Source organism: Pongo abelii, chromosome 13 (genome assembly GCF_028885655.2).
Source record: "Pongo abelii isolate AG06213 chromosome 13, NHGRI_mPonAbe1-v2.0_pri, whole genome shotgun sequence".
In the NCBI taxonomy this organism is placed as follows: Eukaryota; Metazoa; Chordata; class Mammalia; order Primates; family Hominidae; genus Pongo; species Pongo abelii.
The window spans coordinates 91,670,168-91,683,648 of NC_071998.2; positions in this window are offsets into that span (position 1 = coordinate 91,670,168).

Consider the following 13,481-nt stretch of genomic DNA (forward strand, 5'->3'; position numbering starts at 1 on the left):
AGGCCTCGGTGTCTATTCTTCCCGTTTTTGTGTCCATATGTATTTGATATGTGAGTACATGTAGTAACTGGTTTTCAGTTCCTGTGTTAGTTCACTTAGGATAATGGCCTCCAGCTCCATCTATGTTGCTGGAAAGGACATGACCTCATTCTTTTTTATGGCTGCATAGTATTCCATGTGTGTATATGTACCACATTTTTTATATCCAGGCAACAGTTGATGGGCATTTAGGTTGATTCCATATAATGACATGTTTTAAACTCCATGTGACATTATTACTATTATTTTGTAGTTAACATTCACCTGATAAACTGACATACTTTACCCTTCCCATCATTCTGTATTCTGTCCTATATCTCAAGGCTGCTTTCTGGGATTATTTTCCTTTCCCTTTTTATATGTCCACTAGTGTATTTGTGCTGATTACAAATTTTTGTAGTTTTTGCATTAAGTGTATTTTACCTTAAATTTCAAATGAATTTTTGGTGGTTATAGAATTCTGTATTCAGAATTATTTTCTTTTAGCAAATTGAAGACACTATTTTATCATCTTCTCCTCCCTGCCTCCCCTGCCTTCCTCCACCACTGTTGGGAAATCGGTTGATGGTTTTATTTATTTATTTATTTGTTTATTTATTTATTTATTTATTTATTTATTTATTTTTTTCTGGAGACGGAGTCTCGCTCTGTCGCCCAGGCTGGAGTACAGTGGCCCAATCTTGGCTCACTGCAAGCTCAGCCTCCCGGATTCACGCCATTCTCCTGCCTGAGTCTCCCGAGTAGCTGGGACTACAGGCACCTGCCATTACGCTCAGCTAATTTTTTGTATTTTTAGTAGAGATGGGGTTTCACCGTGTTAGCCAGCATGGTCTCGATCTCCTGACCTCGTGATCTGCCCGCCTCAGCCTCCCAAAGTGCTGGGATTACAGGCATGAGCCCCTGCGCCCGGCCGATGGTTTTATTGTTTTACATGTAATGTATTGCTTTTCTTCTGGCTGATTTTAAGGTTTTCCTTTTGTCTTTGTTTTTCAGCAGTTTGACCATGATGTGCTTGGCACCATTTTCTTTATATTTATTCATCTTGGAGTTTGTAGCACTTAGCAGTTTTATCATATTTTTGGGAAAACTTTTGCCATTATGTCTTCAAATTTTGCTTCTGCTTTACTCTCCCCTCTTCTTCTTGGACCATTTCATCATATCTCCTGTGTTTTTTATGTTCTTTGCTGTATTTTTTCATCATTTTGATTTTCCATGCTTCAGCCTGTATATTTTCTTCTGATGTTCTACTTCACTAATTATTCCTTTAGTTGTATGCAATCTGTTAAATCTATCTATTGTGCTGTCAATTTACAATGTTTATTTTTCACTTCTAGACTTTCTAGAATTTTCATTTATTTTCTGCTTTCCAGTTCTCTGCTGAAATTCTCTATCCTCTCATTTAATTGATTGAACATCATAATAGTTTGTCTGTCTTCGATATTTCAATATTTAAATCTCTTGTGAGTTTGTTTCTATTGTGTTTTTTCTTGATTTTTACATAAATCTTATCTTTTTACCTGCTCCTCCCCCCAACCTTTTTCTGATTGAGTGCCAGATATTTTCATAAAGAATTTTAGAGAAAAATTGAGGTTCTGGGCATTGTTTTCTTTCCCCAGGGAAGATTTCCTTTAGCTCTTTCTAGAGCTCGTCTAGACAGGTCAGCTTAATTCTTTCAGAAATTGAGAGGACTCAAATCTGGGCTTCCGTCCTTGGGTGGGTTAGTTTGTTTCTAGTTCACCCTTATTCTTTGGGGGCAACCTTTCAGAACTTTACTGAAAGTGTAGGGTATTTGCCGGAGACCCTTCTCTTTGGGAAGCCTTGAACTCAAATGTTCTCTGAGTCCTGTGAAAATGAAGAAAATTGTGCTCACTTTCTTGCCTCCCATTTGTTATTTTCATTTTCAGAATTGGCAATTTGCCTTGAGGGGAAACATGCTGTAAATTCTGGAATTACCTCTCTTGGTTTCTCTTACCTTCTAGATCTTGGCCCCACAACTTCTCACTGTCTTCGTAGTTCTTTGAGGCCAACATATATTTCAAGTATATATTTTAAAACAGCTTATAGTCGTTCTCCACAGGAGGGTTATTCTAAAAGTATGCATCATCCATTGCTAGAAGCAGAACTCCATTTTTTTTCCTAGTCATAGAAATACGCATAAACAAACAGCTCAAGGAATTTAGAATTTTTGTAGTACCATGGAAGCTTTTGTTTTCATTTTTAGTCCCTTATGAGATATGTTTTCTGAAAAGTGCATGAATTATGCTTAAATGTTTATTAAAATGAAAAAATATAGGACATTAACATCTGTATGTAAATTAGGATGCTAACAGCAGCATTGATTTGTAATTGTTTTAAAATATTATTATAATAATAAGATATTAATATATAAACCAAAGCATCACCTATAATCTCCTTATGTAAAGTTACCTTTTTTATTTTCTGGCCTGTGCCTTTATTTTATATACAGACATAACAGTGTGCATGTTAAGTGTGTGTTCATAGCATTGAATTTTAATGATGTACTTTGAGAAAAAATAGCCTCCATGTATTTTTTTTCTAATACCATGTTTATAATTCTGGTCAAATATCTTATCATTCTTTACCTAGAATTAAAAAGATTGGGGTTTATAGATTTTGGTTCTTTCCTAAAGGTATATAGTTAAAATGTCAGATAAATTGTGAAGATATTAATATCACTAGATGTATATGGCATCTTTCTACAGATGTTTCTCTTTCAAATTAAAAAAGACATAAGGTGCATTTTGCTTCAGAATATTACATTTGGTTTTGCCTGCCTTTAAAATTTTATTTCATCTTGTATGGATTATTTTCTGCTCTTCTTTGTTTGAAATCCATTTATCAATCTTCAGATGTAGTTTTCTTCCCAGAACAATGCCTTTGTGTCATTAATGGTGATGGTATTGATCCTGAATGATACTAGACTGATGACTTGGAATCTTTTGATGATATCTCTGATAAACTTTTAGAAAAGACAAATTATTAGATTCACATTAACATCACTATACTTACAGATACTTTAATCAAATTCTTGACAATAAAAGGGGAAGCCAAATTTTAATTGAATATTGCCCTTAAAAATGGAAGAATCCCAAGATTTTTGGTAGCTAGGTAATATTAAGTAGGTGAAAATAGGAAATAAAAATTCGCCTGTTCTTGGAAATAAAGAATTTCAGGCCTTAGTAAACTGGAAGAGAGTCTTCTCTGAAAACGTTGCTAGTAATTCTTGTTACATTTAAAATATCAGTATTATGAAAAAACACAGGGATTAATCTAGGTCACATATCCACTCCTTTGAAAATGTGGCAACTCTAAGTTATGCAGTGAATTTTATTTTTATGAAAGGCTCTGTTAAAGAACTTATATGGAGCTCCAGCTCTGGAAACTTCACTAGAGGTCCCAGAACCCTAGCCACTCATTTTCTCTTTAGATTCCTTACGTTAAAATCTGCCATTTTAATCTATTGAGTAGTGACTACATTCACAGGTAAAGGGGCTGAGAGAGAAAAGAATAAAACTTCAAAAGATATAAAAGGGACTATAGGGAGAAATCTTTTTGCCATGGATCCCCCAGCCACCCAGTTCTCTTCCATGGAGACAATCTGTGTTGACCGCTTCTAGCATATCTTTCTAGGAGTATTTTAAATATATACAAGTAACTACATTTAAGTGTATGTTTCTCCCTTCTGTACACAAACTCTGTCTGTTCTACATTTGGTTTTCTCATAACGTATCTTGCAGATCATTTCATATAAATATGCAAAGAGCCTCCTCCCCACCTTTTCCCTCTCTTTTTTTTAGGTAGTTTGAGTCTTACTTTTTAGAGATACATGCGTACAATAATCTACTAAATGGTAGTGCATTTTTTTTCTTTCTGCAAACATATATTGAGTCTTCTCTATACCAAGAACTGTGCTCTACCAAAAGTACAATTACTAGGGGACCTCATGGGAGTCTTTTTTTTTTTTTTTTGAGACAGAGTCTTGCTCTGTCGTCCAGGCTGGAGTGCAGTGGCACGATCTTGGCTCACTGCAACCTCCGCCTCCTGGGTTCAAGCGATTCTCCTGCCTCAGCCTCCTGAGTAGCTGATACTACAGGCGTGCACTACCATGCCCAATTTTTGTATTTTTAGTAGAGATGGGGGTTTCACTATGTTGGTTAGGCTGGTCTCGAACACCTGACCTTGTGATCCACCCACCTTGGCCTCCCAGAGTGCTAGGATTATAGGCGTGAACGACCGCGCCCAGCCAGGGAGTCTTACCAGTTAGTAGTTTATATGTATTTGTTACTTTGGTGAACTCCTGTTTTCTCATAGTGATGAACAGCAACACCCTAAAAAAATGCACCTTGTACATACTTTGAGATATCACATTGAAGGGAAAGGTGAGGACCAGGGAGACAGGGAAAGGTTCCATGAGAAAGAGTCCAGGTGATAGTAACTCTAAAATAGAAAGGAAAGCAGTAAAAGCTCTGACGTTGGGCAAAATGGGCTCACAGAGGCAAAGAGGGCAGATGGAAGCAGAGTGCGGTTAAGGCCGGGGGTCTGGGTGGTTTCCCAATGCCTTCACCTTCTCATTCCTCATCCTTCAGAAGAGCCATACTGGTGGAAAGGGAACTTGCTGTGTTTTTCAGTGTAAATAGGAAACATGTATCTGTTCAGGGTGCTATTTAAAAAACAACTACATCAAATTACAGAGAATGAAATGGTAATGCCATTTGAGTAAATTACCTATTTAATGTCAGCCATGACCTAATAATATGTTTTCTTTATATATAAAGGCAATGTCATTCCTCTGCTATCAGTAGGGCTATTTCCTCCCTCTGTCTTGCTTCATCTCCCTGTCTTGCTGAGGGGAGGGGTCAGGTGGAAGCCATGAAACACAATGACCCTGAATAGCTTTCACAACAATTGACACTTGGCCATGGCTTCCTTAACGTCTTGTCTGGTGTTCTGAGATTAATCAGCCTCAGGCAATAATCTGATAGTTTGATAATTATGTCACATTTTTTCCATAATACTCAAGAGCATTATTAAAGAATGTGTACAGTCTTTTCTCTTAATTGTTCTGAGTAGAACTTTTATAGATGGCAAACTCTTGCAAAAACAGTTAAAATGAGATTTTCAAGGTTGTATAACATATTCTATTTAGGTATAAGAATTTTACAACATCCCATTTAGTCTGCATTTTTGCAAAGACCTTTTATTTACAAGAAGTTGCATTTGCTAGTAAGTGTTCAGAAATATCCTTGATTTTTTTTTTTTTTTGGCACTGATCATCTATTTACTTAACAACTTAAAAGTACCATTCAGAAGCTCATACCCTCAACCCTTTCACCTTAGCTTCTCATGCTTTCAACACAGCATGTCTTCCTCTGAACTTGTCTTTTGTTTTCATTTTTTTTTGTTGTTCAGAGACAGAGTTTCACTCTGTCTCCCTCAGCTCCCTACATCTGAACTCCTAAAGGTCAGGACTGTTCCAGCTCCTGAGCCTGTTCAGATGGGGCCACGGAAAGAAGCAACCTGGGACTCCCTATTTTGTGAACCTTGGAATAAAAACTTGCTTCAGTCCAGACCTTGGATGTGTCTTCCTTGAGGCCAGTTTCCGCAGCAGGTTCCTTACTCCCAGCCCTTATTTTATGTCCAAGTGAATAAGGAACTCTGGATCTCAGTCTGGTTCCTCTCCTTATTGGCTTTATGTTGTTACCTTTGCTTCATGCCTGAGCCTGCGTGCTTTGAAATTTATGTGTGACTATGATAAGGATAAGAGTTTGAGTTCTGGAATCAGAAGAGATAATTTTTAATTCTGGCTCTACAGTTTACCAGCAGAGTGGACTCAGAAAGGTTATCAAACTCTCTACAAGCCTCAGCTTTTCTCGTCTATAAAATGTGGATAATAACAGCATCTCCTTTGTAGGATTGTTGAAGGATTAAGTGAAGTAATGTATGTCAAATTCTTGGCACCCAATGGTTGCTTAATAAGTGTTAGCTATTATTATTATGACTTAGATGTTGACTGTTTGATGTATCCAATACAGGTAAATAGAACTCAAAGGCTCCTTATAGGTGAAGACTACGATAGGTCCATTGGCATATTAATTAATATTAAATGAGTAAATGATGGAGATGCCATTTTTATACAGTTAACTTTCAAATAAGAGGTTTTAAAAAGGGCCAGAGTGGTTTGTTCTTTCAAAAAGTATATATAATTTTTTTTAAAGAGAGTCTCACTGTGTCACCCAGGCTGGAGTGCAGTGGCATGATCATACCTCGCTGCAGCCTACAACTCCTGGGCTCGAGCAATCCTCCTGCCTCATCCTTCTGAGTAGCTGGGACTATAGTCACATGCCACTATGCCTGGCTAATTTTTTTATTTTTTATTTTGTAGAGATGGAGTCTTACTTTGTTGCCCAGGCTGGTCTCAAACTCCTGGCCTCAAGTGATCCTTCTACTTTGGCTTCCCAAAGTACTGGGACTACAGGTGTGAGCCGCTGTGTTTAGCTTCTGGAAATATTTTTGAATGCTTTCTGCATATAAGATCTTGTCACTGATACAATAAAGTACAATTTTCTACACCACTTTTTTTAAAAGCATCTTAACATACTTTTGAATTTTGTACTCAAATACAAGGGGTAGTAGAAAATTACTATAGTATGATAATACCTTGTTTTTATTCTAGATTTTTCAGGTGTAAGTTAGTCTATGTGTCCCCATCTCTAAAGGCCAAATAGCAAACTTTCCAAGTGGTCTTCTTAAAGCCCGTCTATTTTGATTTGTGGGGATGGGGAAGACATCCTCTAGTTTACCATCTTGGGAGAGGAGTTAGGCCTCTTGTTATATTCCAACAGCTTTCTCCCAAATCTCCTAATCTGTGACTTCTAACCCTTTCATATCCTGATGTAGCTGAGGGAGTAGGAAACATGCACAGTTGTCTCTCTTTCTCTTTCTTTCTTTCTTTCTTTCTTTCTTTCTTTCTTTCTTTCTTTCTTTCTTTCTTTCTTTCTTTCTTTCTTTCTTTCTTTCCTTCTTTCTTTCTAGGAAACATGTACAGTTGTCTTTCTTTCTTTCTAGGAAACATGCACAGTTGTCTGTCTCTCTCTCTCTTTCTTTTCTTTCATTCTTTCTTGTCTCACTCTGTTGCCCAGGCTGGAGTGCAGTGATGCGATCTTGTCTCAGGTGGCACTGCAACCTCTGCCTCCTGGGTTCAAGCAATTCTGTCTCAGCCTCCCTAGTACCTGTGGTTACAGGTGCATGCCACCATGCCTGGCTAATTTTGTATTTTTAGTACAGATGGGGTTTCACCATGTTGGCCAGGCTGATCTTGAACTATTGGCCTAAAATTCTCTTTTTTTGTTGTGTCTCTGCCAGGCTTTGGTATCAGGCTGATGCTGGCCTCATAAAATGAGTTAGGGAGGATTCCCTCTTTTTCTATTGATTGGAATAGTTTCAGAAGGAATGGTATCAGCTCCTCTTTGTACCTCGGTTATAATTCGGCTGTGAATCTGTCTGGTCCTGGACTTTTTTTGGTTGGTAGGCTAATAATTATTGCCTTAATTTCAGAACCTGTTATTGGTCTATTCAGGGATTCAACTTCTTCCTGGTTTAGTCTTGGGAGGGTGTATGTGTCCAGGAATTTATCCATTTCTTCTAGATTTTCTAGTTTATTTGCATAGAGGTGTTTGTAGTATTCTCTGATGGTGGTTTGTATTTCTTTGGGATCGGTGGTGATATCCCCTTTCTCATTTTTTATTGCATCTATTTGATTCTTCTCTCTTTTCTTCTTTATTAGTCTTGCTAGTGGTCTATCAATGTTGTTGATCTTCTCAAAAAACCAGCTCCTGGATTCACTGCTTTTTTGAAGGGTTTTTTGTATCTCTATCTCCTTCAGTTCTGCTCTGATCTTAGTTATTTCTTGCGTTCTGCTAGCTTTTGAATGTGTTTGCTCTAGCTTGTGTAGTTCTTTTAATTGTGATGTTAGGGTGTCAATTTTAGATCTCTCCTGCTTTCTCTTGTGGGCATTTAGTGCTATAAATTTCCCTCTGCATACTGCTTTAAATGTGTCCCAGAGATTCTGGTAGGCTGTCTTTGTTCTCATTGGTTTCAAAGGACATCTTTATTTCTGCCTTCATTTTGTTATTTACCCAGTAGTCATTCAGGAGCAGGTTGTTCAGTTTCCATGTAGTTATGCGGTTTTGAGTGAGTTTCTTAATCCTGAGTTCTAATTTGATTGCACTGTGGTATGAGAGACAGTTTGTTGTGATTTCTGTTCTTTTACATTTGCTGAGGAGTGTTTTACTTCCAATTATGTGGTCAATTTTGGAATAAGTGCTATGTGGTGCTGAGAAGAATGTATATTCTGTTAATTTGGGGTGGAGAGTTCTATAGATGTCTATTAGGTCTGCTTGGTCCAGAGCTGAGTTCAAGTCCTGGATATCCTTGTTAATTTTCTGTCTTGTTGATCTAATACTGACAGTGGGGTGTTAAAGTCTCCCATTATTATTGTGTGGGAGTCTAAGTCTCTTTGTAGGTCTCTACTCCTGTATTGGGTGCATATATATTTAGCATTAGGAGATATACCTAATGCTAAATGACGAGTTAATGGGTGCAGCACACCGGCATGGCACATGTATACATATGTAACTAACCTGCACGTTTTGCACATGTACCCTAAAACTTAAAGTGTAATAATAATAAAATAAAAAAAAGTAAAAAAAAAAAAAAAAAAGAATAGTTAGCTCTTCTTGTTGCATTGATGCCTTTACCATTATGTAATACCCTTCTTTGTCTCTTTTGATCTTTGTTGGTTTAAAGTCTGTTTTATCAGAGACCAGGATTGCAACCCCTGCTTTTTTTGGCTTTTCATTTTTGGTAGATGTTCCTCCATCCCTTTATTTTGAGCCTATGTGTGTCTTTGCACGTGAGATGGGTCTCCTAAATACAGCACACCCATGGGTCTTGACTCTGTCTAATTTGCCAGTCTGTGTCTTTTAACTGGGGCATTTAACTCATTTACATTTAAGTTTAATATTGTTATGTGTCAATTTGATCCTGTCATTATGATTCTAGCTGGTTATTTCGCCCGTTAATTGATGCAGTTTCTTCACAGTGTCGATGGTCTTTACAATTTGCATGTTTTTGCAGTGGCTGGTACTGGTTGTTCCTTTCCATGTTTAGTGCTTCCTTCAGGAGCTCTTGTAAGGCAGGCCTGGTGGTGACAAAATCTGTCAGCTTTTGCTTTTTAGTAAAGGATTTTATTTCTCCTTCACTTATGAAGCTTAGTGTGGCTGGATATGAAATTCTGTGTTGAAAATTCTTTTCCTTAAGAACGTTGACTATTGGCCCCCACTGTCTTCTGGCTTGTAGGGTTTCTGCTGAGAGATCTGCTATTAGTCTGATGGGCTTCCCTTTGTGGGTAGCCCAACCTTTCTCTCTGGCTGCCCTTAACATTTTTTCCTTCATTTCAACCTTGGTGAATCTGACAGTTATGTGTCTTGGGGTTGCTCTTCTCGAGGAGTATCTTTGTGGTGTTCTCTGTATTTCCTGAATTTGAATGTTGACCTGCCTTGCTAGGTTGGGGAAGTTCTCCTGGATAATATCCTGAAAAGTATTTTCTAACTTGGTTCCAGTCTCCTCATCACTTTCAGGTACACCAATCAAATGTAGATTTGGTCTTTTCACATAGTCCCATGTTTCTTGGAGGCTTTGTTCATTTATTTTCACTTTTTTTTCTCTAATCTTGTCTTTTCACTTTATTTCATTAACTTGATCTTCAATCACTGACATCCTTTCTTCCGCTTGATCAAATCAGCTATTGAAGCTTGTACGTGCTTCACAAAGTTCTTGTACTATGATTTTTAGCTGCATCAGGTCATTTAAGCTTTTCTCTACATGGGTTATTCTAGTTAGCCATTCATCTAACCTTTTTTCAAGGTTTTTAGCTTCCATGCTATGGGTTAGAACATGCTTCTTTAGTTTGGAGAAGTTTGTTATTACTGACCTTCTGAAGCCTACTTCTGTCAACTTGTCAAACTCATTCCTCATCCAATTTTGTTCCCTTGCTGGCAATGAGTTGTGTTCCTTTGGAAGAGAAGAGGCGTTGTGGTTTTTGGAATTTTCAGCCTTTCTGCTCTAGTTTCTCCCCATCTTTGTGGTTTTATCTACCTTTGGTCTTTGATGTTGGTGACCTATGGATGGGGTTTTGGTGTGGATGTCCTTTTTGTTGATGTTGATGCTATTCCTTTCTGTTTGTTAGTCTTCCTTCTAACAGACAGGCCCCTCAGCTGCAGGTCTGTTGGAGTTTGCTGGAGGTCCACTCCAGACCCTGTTTGCCTGGGTATCACTAGAGGAGGCTGCAGAACAGCCAATATTGCTGCCTGATCCTTCCTCTGGAAGCTTTGTTCCAGAGGGGTACCCACTTGTATGAGATGTCTGTTGGCCCCTACTGGGAGGTGTCTCCCAGTCAGGCTACACGGGGGTCAGGGAAGCACTTGAGGAGGCAGTCTGTCCATTATCGGAGCTCGAACACCGTGCTGGAAGGACCACTGGTCTCTTCAGAGCTGTCAGGCAGGGACGTTTAAGTCTGCAGAAGCTCTCTGCTACCTTTTGTTCAGATATGCCCTGCCCCTAGAGGTGGAATCTAGAGAGGCAGTAGGCCTTGCTGAGCTGTGGTGGGCTCCACCCAGTTCGAGCTTCCCTGCTGCTTTGTTTACACTGTGAGCATAGAGCCGCCTAGTCAAGCCTCAGCAATGGCAGACACCCCTCCCCCTGCCAAGCTCCAGCATCCCAGGTCAATCTCAGACTGCTGCGCTAGCAGCGAGCAAGGCTCCGTGGGTGTGGGACCTGCTGAACCAGGCATGGGAAGGAATCCCGTGGTCTGCCGGTTGCAAAGACTGTGGGAAAAGTGCGGTGTTTGAGCAGCAGTGTACTGTTTCTCCAGGTACAGTCACTCATGGCGTCCCTTGGCTAGGAAAGGGAAATCCCCTGACCCCTTGCACTTCACAGGTGAGGCGACGCCCTACCCTGCTTCGGCTTGCCGTCTATGGGCTGCACCCACTGTCCAACTCGTCCCAATGAGATGAACCATTTACCTCAGTTGGAAATACAGAAATCGCCTGTTCTGTTTTGATCCCTTTGGGAGCTGTAGACTGGAGCTGTTCCTATTCAGCCATCTTGGAAGCGACCCCCGCCCACAGTTGTTTTTAAATTAAACTTTTTATTTGGAGTTGGTTGTAGATTCACATGCAGTTGTAAGAAATGGTAGAGATATATCCCTTCTACCCTTTACCCAGTTTCCCTCCAGTGGTAACCTCTTGCAAAACTATAGAGCAATATCACAGCTAGGAAATGGACATCAATCCAGTCAAGATACAGAACAGTTGCATCATCATAAGGTCCTTTGGATAGAAATGCAGGGTGTTGGGGGCCTTTTTAGTCTGCACTCATCGGTGTTTCTGGGTTGCCAGCTCCTCCAGCTGCTAGTCTGGGATGTATGCAGCAAAAAGGAAAGCAAGAGGACTCGCCCATGTTATTCCCTAGCTGGTCTGTCTTCTTCTCTCCAGAATCTTTTGGTTGTTTTAGATATAATTTCCAGGGTTTTTAGTTGTGCTTAGTGGGAGAGATAGGAAAAAATATGTCAACTCCATCTTCCCAGATGTAAAACTGTTTTTTAAAGTCACCCGTTTTGCCAGTTTGTGGCGTAGCCTTGTGCCTCACTTGGAATTTATTATCTCAGTGCTTCAGACAAAATTTCCTATTGGCATCTAGTTGCATGCACATGAAGAAGAAAGGATTGCAAAATACATTACGTTTGCAACACAACCAATTATGTAAAAAGCCTGTGTTTTCATTGTTTTAGTAACAATGCATAAAGATATTCCTAAATTACTCTCTTTCTAGCTTCAGGGAGATCATTCTGCAAATATAGGTTTTGGGAAAATTATTAAAGAAGTGATTGAGTTCCACTGTTGATAAAAATGAATATTGTTGTTATGCATTTTTTTCACCTGTTATAACTAGAGGGCTATTTATTCTAGTAACAGGGCAGCCAGAGTATAGAGAGTGGTGGGCTGCAGCCAGTTTGCACGGGCTTGTGAGATATGATTGTTTTCAGGAATTCTGCAAGGTGGTAATTGAACATAGCCATTATTAAAAACTGAATTACGTAACATTTCAATAAATTATATTACAAACAAAAGTAATAAATATTCAAAATTCACTACTTCCTGGTTGTTTTTACCACATTCCACTACCATGTCCTTGAGATTATTTCCATCTCTTGTTTCTGTGTAGTGGAAATACTCTATAATGGCATCTTACTGTGCATCTCTTCTCACCTAATCTGCTGTTCAGAGTCTCTGTGTTCAGTGATACCACGTGGGTAGCTTGCAATCAGCCACGGTGGGGGTATTTATGCCACAGAAATTGGAAAAATGTTACCAATCAGGGCTCTACCTCTGGAGAGCCTGTTGTTAAACATTTTCTAGAACACCACTGAGCATAAGCCATTTTTCCCTAGATTCTCTCTGTTCCTAAAGATTATTTTTTTGCGTGCTTCAAAACCTGCCTTATTCTCAGGAGCTTTTGAACTACTTGACCTAAATTATTGGCATTTTATATAATGTAATAGCAAGATAAGACCAAGTATTTCTTTAACCTTCATAATCCACAGTGGGAGACAGATAGATGTTTTCTATTATTCTGCCTTTTGAAGAGGCCTTGCCGATGGAGCTGATGCTATGTTCAGATTAACTATGTGAACAGAAGGGGTGGGGGAGGGGGAAGACAAATGACTTGTGTCTACAATACAGCTGCTTTGGCTATTGTCTTTAATTACACTCCTCCTGGACTGATAAGGAATGGGCTTCTGACAGCTGTGAGAAGCTGCCACACCACCAAGCCCTAATATTTCTTTTTGGGTATAAGCAATGTCTTGTTCACTAAGCAACATAGACATGAATTATTTTTGATAATTGTGATTGGCTGTGTTTCTAGTATGCCTAGGGCCTCAATTTTCTTAAAGTGACATGGCCTCTCTTTAGAAGTTTACCCTTCTGCATTTAGTGAGGCAAGAGGTTGTAGTGGTTTGAAAGTAGATGTGTTTTTCTAGCTTTTCAGCATATTCCTTATTCATATGCCTTTTTATTTGTCATTTAAAAATATGCTTATATCTGTTTAAAAATATGACTGATAGCTATGACTTATCTAGGTGAATTTCCCTTTCCAGTTCAGCAATAATTCTCTGTGGTTCTTTTGAATATCCCAGTAGTAGTGTGAACCCAAAGCAAAGGCACATGACATAGAGGACATGTGCTTTTTAATTTTTTTGTAGGAAAAAAAGCTAGCAGAACTGCACATCTCAGTCTTTTATCACTGTCATCCTCGCCTCCATTGTGGTAAATGGTCAAATGCCAAAGCAAAAAAATGTATTA